Genomic DNA, 10,234 nt, shown 5'->3' on the forward strand with positions numbered 1-10,234 from the left:
CCAAACAAGGAACAAATGACAGAGGACAACCAAACCACTGTTCAAAATCCCTCTGAGGACAGTAAGAGCCCAGAGAGGAATATTGGCGTTCAAACGCCAGAAAGGGAAGGAAAGCTGGCGTTAAACGCCCATTCCTTGCCCAGTTCTGGCGTTCAAACGCCAGAAAAGGGGGAAAAGCTGGCGTTAAACGCCCAATTTCCACCCAATTTTGGCGTTCAAACGCAAAGGGAAGATCAGACACCTGAGAGTGCTGACAGCAATCCCTCTAAAAAGGCTTCTTCAACCACTTCTGTAAGGAATAAACCTGCAGCATCTAAGGTTGAAGAATATCAAGCCAAGATGCCTTATCCTCAGAAACTCCGCAAAGCGGAACAGGATAAGCAATTTGCCCGCTTTGCAGACTATTTAAGGACTCTTGAAATAAAGATTTCATTTGCAGAGGCACTTGAGCAAATACCTTCTTATGCTAAGTTCATGAAGGAAATCTTAAGTCATAAGAAGGATTGGAGAGAAACTGAAAAAGTGTTTCTCACTGAAGAATGCAGTGCAGTCATTCTAAAAAGCTTACCAGAAAAGCTTCAAGATCCTGGAAGCTTTCTGATACCATGCACATTAGAAGGCACTTGCACCAAGACAGCTTTATGTGATCTTGGAGCAAGCATCAATCTAATACCTGCATCCACTATCAGAAAGCTTGGGTTGATTGGAGAAGTCAAACCAACCAGGATATGCCTCCAACTTGCTGATGGCTCTATTAAACACCCATCAGGCATAATAGAGGACATGATTGTCAAAGTTGGGCCATTTGCCTTTCCAACTGACTTTGTGGTGCTGGAAATGGAGGAACACAAGAGTGCAACTCTCATTCTAGGAAGACCTTTCCTAGCAACTGGACGAACTCTCATTGATGTACAAAAGGGGGAAGTAACCTTGAGAGTCAATGAGGATGAGTTCAAGTTGAATGCTGTAAAAGCTATGCAGCATCCAGACACACCAGATGACTGCATGGGCGCTGACATTATTGACTCTCTGGTAGAAGAGATCAATATGGCTGAAAACCTAGAATCAGAGCTTGAGGACATCTTCAAAGATGCTCAACCTGATCAAGAAGAACCAGAGGAGGCAAAGGAATTTTCGAAAATTCCTCAGGAAGAGGATAAGCCTCCTAAGCCTGAACTCAAACCACTACCATCATCCCTGAAATATGCATTTCTGGGAGAGGGTGACACTTTTCCAGTGATTATAAGCTCTGCTTTAAATTCACAGGAAGAGGAAGCACTGATTCAAGTGCTGAGGACACACAAGACAGCTGTTGGGTGGTCCATCAGTGATCTCAAGGGTATTAGCCCAGCTAGATGCATGCACAAAATCCTGTTGGAGGATAATGCCAAACCAGTGGTTCAACCACAGAGGAGGCTAAATCCAGCCATGAAGGAGGTGGTGCAGAAAGAGGTCACTAAATTACTAGAGGCTGGGATTATTTATCCTATTTCTGATAGCCCTTGGGTGAGCCCTGTCCAAGTTGTTCCCAAAAAGGGAGGCATGACAGTGGTTCATAATGAAAAAAATGAAATGGTTCCTACAAGGACAGTCACAGGGTGGCGCATGTGTATTGATTACAGAAGGCTCAATACAGCCACCAGAAAGGATCATTTTCCTTTACCATTCATAGACCAAATGCTAGAAAGACTAGCTGGTCATGATTATTACTGCTTTTTGGATGGCTATTCAGGCTACAACCAAATTGCAGTAGATCCTCAAGACCAAGAGAAAACAGCATTTACTTGCCCTTCTGGCGTGTTTGCCTATAGGAGGATGCCTTTTGGTCTGTGCAATGCACCTGCAACCTTTCAGAGGTGCATGCTCTCTATCTTCTCAGATATGGTAGAGAAATTTTTGGAAGTCTTCATGGATGACTTTTCAGTATATGAAGACTCATTTAGCTCCTGTCTTAATCACCTAGCACTTGTCTTGAAAAGGTGCCAAGAGACTAACCTGGTTTTAAACTGGGAGAAATGTCATTTTATGGTAACTGAAGGAATTGTCCTTGGGCACAAAATTTCAAGCAGGGGAATAGAGGTGGATAAGGCAAAGGCAGAGGTAATTGAGAAATTACCACCACCCGCCAATGTTAAGGCAATCAGAAGCATTCTGGGGCATGCAGGATTTTATAGAAGGTTTATAAAGGATTTTTCGAAAATTGCAAAGCCTTTGAGTAACCTGCTAGCTGCTGACACGCCATTTGTGTTTGACACACAGTGTCTGCAGGCATTTGAGACCCTGAAAGCTAAGCTGGTCACAGCACCAGTTATCTCTGCACCAGATTGGGCATTACCATTTGAATTGATGTGTGATGCCAGTGATCATGCCATTGGTGCAGTGTTAGGACAGAGGCATAACAAACTTCTGCATGTCATTTATTATGCTAGCCGTGTTCTAAATGATGCACAGAAAAATTACACAACCACAGAAAAAGAATTACTTGCAGTGGTCTATGCCATTGACAAGTTTAGATCCTACCTAGTGGGATCAAAGGTGATTGTGTACACTGACCATGCTGCTCTTAAATACTTACTCACAAAGCAGGATTCAAAACCCAGGCTTATCAGATGGGTGTTGCTTCTGCAAGAGTTTGATATAGAAATAAGAGACAGAAAAGGGACAGAGAACCAAGTAGCTGATCATCTGTCCCGAATAGAACCAGTAGCTGGGGCGTCCCTCCCTTCTACTGAGATCTCTGAGACTTTCCCAGATGAGCAACTCTTTGCCATTCAGGAAGCTCCATGGTTTGCAGATATGGCAAATTATAAAGCTGTGAGGTTCATACCCAAGGAGTACAGCAATGTGCAAAGAAAGAAATTAATTTCAGATGCCAAGTACTACCTTTGGGATGAACCATATCTCTTTAAGAGATGTGCTGACGGAGTGATCCGCAGATGTGTACCCAGAGAAGAAGCACAAAGGATCCTATGGCACTGCCATGGATCACAGTATGGGGGACATTTTAGAAGTGAGCGAACAGCCACTAAAGTTCTCCAGTGCGGCTTCTACTGGCCTACTCTCTATAAAGATTCCCGAGAGTTTGTGCGTAACTGTGACAGTTGCCAAAGAGCTGGTAACCTGCCTCACGGATATGCCATGCCTCAACAAGGGATATTAGAGATAGAATTGTTTGATGTATGGGGAATTGATTTCATGGGACCATTCCCACCATCATACTCAAACACTTACATTCTGGTGGCAGTGGACTATGTATCTAAGTGGGTAGAAGCAATTGCTACACCCACTAATGATACCAAAACCGTACTGAAATTCCTCCAGAAAAACATTTTCAGCAGGTTTAGCGTCCCCAGAGTGCTAATCAGTGATGGGGGCACTCATTTCTACAACAAACAGCTATACTCTGCTATGGTTAGATATGGAATCAGCCATAAAGTGGCAACTCCGTATCATCCACAGACAAATGGGCAAGCTGAAGTCTCTAACAGAGAACTAAAAAGAATTCTGGAACGGACTGTGATAGCCCGGAGAAAGGATTGGGCAAAGAGCTTGGATGATGCTCTGTGGGCATATAGAACAGCATTCAAGACTCCTATAGGAACCTCCCCATACCAACTAGTATATGGGAAGGCCTGTCATTTGCCTGTAGAACTGGAACACAAAGCCTACTGGGCAACCAGATTCCTAAACATGGATGCACAGTTAGCTGGTGAGAAAAGACTGCTCCAGCTAAATGAGCTAGAGGAGTTCAGACTCAATGCCTTTGAAAATGCAAAAATTTATAAGGAATAGGCAAAGAAGTGGCATGACAAGAGATTGTCAACCAGAGTCTTTGAGCCAGGACAAAAAGTTCTGCTCTTCAACTCCAGGCTCAAATTGTTTCCAGGAAAACTCAAATCCCGGTGGAAGGATCCGTATGTGATTACAGGAGTCTCACCATATGGATATGTTGAGCTTCAGGATACTGATTCTGACAGAAAGTTCATTGTAAATGGACAGAGAATCAAGCACTATCTTGAAGGAAATTTTGAGCAGGAATGCTCAAAACTGAGGCTTGAGTGATTCTCAGTAAAAGTCCAGCTAAAGACAGTAAAGAAGCGCTTGCTGGGAGGCAACCCAGTCATTAGAAAGTTGTATGAATTGTTCTTACAGAGGCAAGTATCAAAAATAAAGGAATTCACAGAGTTACAGAAGGATTCAGCTCAAAAAGCAGAGAAAATGAGCTTACTGGCGAAAAAATGCCAGTAAGGGGCATTTTGGGCGTTAAACGCCAGAATGGGTACCATTCTGGGCGTTTAACGCCAGGAATGGTGCCATTCTGGGCGTTAAACGCCAGAATGGGCACCATTCTGGGCGTTTAACGCCAGGTGTGCAGCATCCTGGGCGTTTTGGAAAAACGCCCAGTGACAAAGGCTTTCTGGCGTTTAACGCAAGCCAGGGCACCTGGCTGGGCGTTAAACGCCCAAAAAGGGTAGCAAATGGGTGTTAAACACCAGAATGGGTGCCATTCTGGGCGTTTAACGCCAGAAAGGTGGGGGGACCACATTTTTGTTTTCAACTCAAATTTTTTCAAACTTTCCTCTTTTTAACCATACTCTTCTACATAAATGCACTTCAACCTTCCATCATTCACTTTCAAATCTTCACAAATCAAAACCATTCTTCAAATCTATTTCAAATTAATCACAAATCTTCTTCAAAAACTCACCCTTTTCTCAATTTCTTTTCATATCTTCTCAAATCTCCTTTCAAATTTTTATTTTTTCGAAATCTCTTCTCCCTCCCCTTATAAATTCACGTTTGGAACCCCCTTTACCCATACCATTCGAATTTCCTCTTTCTCTCTCTCTCTTCTTTCTTTTCTTTTGCTTGAGGACAAGCAAACCTCTAAGTTTGGTGTGCTTTTCCGTGATCACTAAGCCAAGATTCATCAATATCATGGCTCCCAAGGGAAAACAAACCAATTTAAGAGGCAAGAAAGAGAATAATCCAAAGAATCTTTGGAATCAAGAGAAGTTCTTAACCAAAGAACATGAAGACCATTATCACAAAATAATGGGTCTGAGGTCAGTGATCCCGGAAGTTAAATTTGATCTGAAAGAAGATGAATATCCGGGGATCCAAGAGCAAATTCGAAACAGAGGATGGGAAGTTCTAACCAATCCTGAGACAAAGGTTGGAAGGAACATGGTTCAGGAATTCTACTCAAACCTGTGGCTAACAGATAAGCAGAGAATGACTGGAACTGCTTACCATACCTATAGAACCATGGTCAGAGGGAAAGTTATGTACTTCCATCTGGACAAAATAAGAGAAATCTTCAAGTTGCCCCAACTACAAGATGATCCTGACTCCTTTAATAGGAGGATGGTGAGAGTAGACAAAGGGTTGGATCAAGTTCTAGAGGACATATGCCTCCCTGGGACTAAGTGGATAACCAATTCTAAGGGCGTTCCAAACCAACTCAAGAGGGGAGACCTCAAGCCAATTACAAGAGGTTGGCTAGACTTTATTGGGCATTCCATATTGCCCACTAGCAACCGTTCTGAGGTCACCATCAAGAGGGCAGTGATGATTCATTGCATTATGCTTGGAAAAGAAGTGGAGGTCCATCATATGATTGCCTGTGAGATCTACACAATTGCAAATAGGAATTCCACTGTAACCAAATTGGCTTACCCAAGCTTGATCTCCTTGCTCTGTAAAGAGGCTGGGGTGAAGATGGAAGCAGATGAATTCATACCCATTGAACATCCAATCACCAAGAAGTCAATGGAAGGAGCAAGAGAAGCAGGGGCGTGAAATCCAAGAGATGAAGCGCCAAAAGCTCTCCTCTCAAGCTGAGGGAGCATCCACTTCTCAAAATCAAGGTTGTTGAGTTCTAACTCTATGAAAACCTCTATCATTAGGAGCCTATTTTTTTCGTTTTTCTTGTTTTGTTTTCTATTTTTAGTCTCATCTTATATCTATATTTGAGTCTTGTTCTTAGTTCATAATTAATAAAGTCTATGCCTTAAAGTTATGAATGTCCTATGAATCCATCACCTCTCTTAAAAGAAAAATGCTTTAATCACAAAAGAACAAGAAGTACAGGATTTCGAAATTTATCTCTGAAACTGGTTGAATTAGTTTGATGTGGTGACAATACTTTTTGTTTTCTGAATGAATGCTTGAACAGTGCATATGTCTTTTGAATTTGTTGTTTTAAGAATGTTAAAATTGTTGGCTCTTGAAAGAATGAGGAGAAAGAGAACTGTTATTGAGGATCTGAAAAATCATCAAAATGATTCTTGAAGTAAGAAAAAGCAGTGAATACAAAAAAAAATTTTTTTTCGAAAAAAAAAAAGAGAAGAAAAAGAAAAAGAAAAAGAAAGAAATAAAGTTGTGAACCAAAGCAAAAAAGAGTGTGCTTAAGAACCCTGGACACCTCTAATTGGGGACTTTAGCAAAGCTGAGTCACAATCTAAAAAGGTTCACCCAATTATGTGTCTGTGGCATGTATGTATCCGGTGGTAATACTGGAAGGCAGAGTGCTTTGGGCCACAGCCAAGACTCATACACTGGCTATGTTCAAGAATCAATATACTTAACTAGGAGAATCAATAACACTATCTGAGTTCTGAGTTCTTATAGATGCCAATCATTCTGAACTTCAAAGGATAGAGTGAGATGCCAAAACTATTCGGAGGCAAAAAGCTACTAGTCCCGCTCATCTAATTGGAGCTATGTTTCTTTGATATTTTGGATTCTATAGTATATTCTCTTCTTTTTATCCTATTTTGATTTTCAGTTGCTTGGGGACAAGCAACAATTTAAGTTTGGTGTTGTGATGAGCGGATAATTTATACGCTTTTTGGCATTGTTTTTAGTATGTTTTTAGTATCTTTTAGTTAGTTTTTAGTATATTTTTATTAGTTTTTAATTAAAATTCACTTTTCTGGACTTTACTATGAGTTTGTGTGTTTTTCTGTGATTTCAGGTATTTTCTGACTGAAATTGAGGGTCCTGAGCAAAAATCTGATCCAGAGACTGAAAAGGACTGCAGATGCTGTTGGATTCTGACCTCCCTGCACTCGAAGTGGATTTTCTGGAGCTACAGAAGCCCAATTGGCGCGCTCTCAACGGCATTGGAAAGTAGACATCCTGGGCTTTCCAGCAATATATAATAGTCTATACTTTGCCCAAGATTTGATGGCCCAAACCGGCGCTCAAAGTCACCTACAGAAATTCCAGCGTTAAACGCCGGAACTGGCATAAAATTTGGAGTTAAACGCCCAAACTGGCATGAAAGCTGGCGTTTAACTCCAGAAAAGGTCTCTACACGAAATTACTTCATTGCTCAGCCCAAGCACACACCAAGTGGGCCCGGAAGTGGATTTTTCTGTCATTTACTCATTTCTGTAAACCTTAGGACACTAGTTTTACTATTAATAGGATCTTTTGACATTGTATCCGTACCTTATGACCTCATAACACTTCTTACACGTTTCTTTCCACAGTATGAGCCTCTAAACCCCATGGTTGGGGGTGAGGAGCTCTGCTGTGTCTTGATGGATTAATGCAATTACTACTGTTTCTTATTCAATCATGCTTGCTTCGATTCTAAGATAATACTTGTTCTTAATCCGGATGAATCACTACAAGAAAAACACCCATTCAAGTACACTTAAAAAGTGTAGCCAAAACCAAAAAAAAATGATGCCTTAGGAAAAGGCTACGCTTTTTAAGCTTCGGAGACACTTTTGTAGGCGATGCCTATACTAGTGTTGCCTATTCTCAAAGGCTACGCTTTTCTGTAGCAAAGGCTACGCTTCTCGCCTTTGAGAATAGGGTACGCTTTTTAAGTGATGCTGTTCAGAACCTAAGGCTACGCTTTTCAGCACTAACAGTTACCATAATTCTAAGGAATAGGCTACACTTTTCAGAGCTACTGCATCACTTTATAAATGTAGCAAATAGTATACCTATAGCTACTCTATATAAGTGTAGCCTTTTGTCCCTCATATTTTTTTTTAAATTTCTGTTTATATATATATATATAAACAGAAATTTCTAACAATTTTTTTATCTAAACTCTAATATTTGAGAATATAATATATATAATCCTGTATTGTTAATTAAATTAGTTAATTATTATAAAATAAAAATGTATACGCCCAAAATAATACCATACAATAATCTTTAAACAATAAAAATTATACTAAAACAAAATATAAGTATACAATGAACCAAAAATATTGGAATGATCATAATTTTGAGCATTCATACATCTCAAAGTAGAATAAATATACTCATATAATGCACTTAGAGTTTACTACTAATAAACTAGGAAAAATCAAAATATTATATCACATAAATGTATCTTAGCTTCTAATAAAAGACATCATCATCAACCATACATCTTTCAATTTCCACCTTTGTCAATAAATCATTATGATAAGCATCTCAATCTTCATTCACATCTTCAGAATTATCCTGCATAATTATATAGAAAAATAATTATAATTTGAAAAAGTACAAGAAGAAAAAAGTAATTAACAGATTAATAACACATACAATATCCGAGAGGCATAGGATAATTGAAACTACTCTACTTTTCATATCACCAAAGTCTTTTGCTTTAAAATAACAATCACATTCCGGGGAATACTATAAATCACCATGAAGGACAACTAAAAAACGGACTAACACAACTTCATACTAAATGGAAACTAAAATCAGAAAAATCAGAAAACCAAAACCAGAAAAATCAGAAAAAGCAGAAAAACCAGAAAAATTACAGCTTTCACCCTGATAACAATAATATTAAAATTACATAATGAAAAAACAAAACCAAAAAAACCAAATCACAGCTTCCATCTTCTTCAATTTAATTAAATCACCATAAAGGACAACTAAAAAACGGACTAACACAACTTCATACTAAATGGAAACTAAAATCAGAAAAATCAGAAAACCAAAACCAGAAAAATCAGAAAAAGCAGAAAAACCAGAAAAATTACAGCTTTCACCCTGATAACAATAATATTAAAATTACATAATGAAAAAACAAAACCAAAAAAACCAAATCACAGCTTCCATCTTCTTCAATTTCAATTTAAATTAAAAAGATATGGCATCCTCCTAAGTTCTAACAAATAAAAATTTTAAACTCAAAATCCTAATTAACAATTAACAATATATAAACAAATATTAGGGAATAAGAAAAAACTGGTCATACCATATTTATGTTTGGAATATGTGTTGATCCATGAGCGCTATTTGCATCAATTGGAGAGTGTTGGGCATCTTGTAACAAAGCTTCAATTTCTTCCGGCCTCATTCCAGGTTCAGATCGCTGAACTAGTAACTTAATCATGTTTCGCAATCCATGAAGGTCAGCCTCTTGGTGCTGCTGTCTGGCCTTCATGTCTCCAAGTTCAGCCTTCAAAGATGTGACTTCCTCCTGGTGTTGTTGCTTGAGTTCAGAAATTTCTGCATGCCTTTTTAAGTCACGTCGTGTAATAGATCTTCCGTAGCACCTAACCCGACCTGGTTGTTCTTTTCCAAATAAAGACTCAAAAGCTTCCTCATCTGTTTCACCAGCAGCTTGCCGGTTTTGGAATTCATCCTAATTAAAAGAAACATTTGACATAGAATTAGTTACCGTATCCTAAATTTGATTTATAATCATTAGTAATTCAATGAATTCTCATACAATTGCATCTTGTGTTTCCTGATCAACTTCCTTCCTTTTCCGACTTGTTCGAGTAGCAAGGAACATTTCAAACCTTTTTGGTTCCTCATTTGTTTCCTTTGTCGCGCGCTATAAAATAAAGCCTTAAATACGTAAGTCTATAACAACATAACTAAAATTAACTAAACAAATCCCAGCACAAATATGAAATACGTATACCAGAGCCACTCGTACTCTTCCGAAGTTGATTGGCCCCATGCGATGTGGAAACTTCTGTTGTTCTTTATGTTTCTTATTTTTTTCACTTATTGACTATAATTGAATAAAAGGTTAGCATATAGAAATAGAGAACAATATAATTAAATTATGCTTCGGCAAACAACATTACAGCAACCAGAATAGTAGCAGGTATAATTGCACAAAATAGAATTGCAGAAAACAAAATTGCACAAAAAAAAACTATAGAAAATAGAATTGCAGCAACTTAAAATTTCAGCAAACAAAGTCGCCAAAAATAGAATTGTAAATACAGAAATTCAGAAGTTCAGAATGGAACTG

Source organism: Arachis stenosperma, chromosome 2, assembly GCF_014773155.1.
Source record: "Arachis stenosperma cultivar V10309 chromosome 2, arast.V10309.gnm1.PFL2, whole genome shotgun sequence".
NCBI classification, from domain to species: domain Eukaryota; kingdom Viridiplantae; phylum Streptophyta; class Magnoliopsida; order Fabales; family Fabaceae; genus Arachis; species Arachis stenosperma.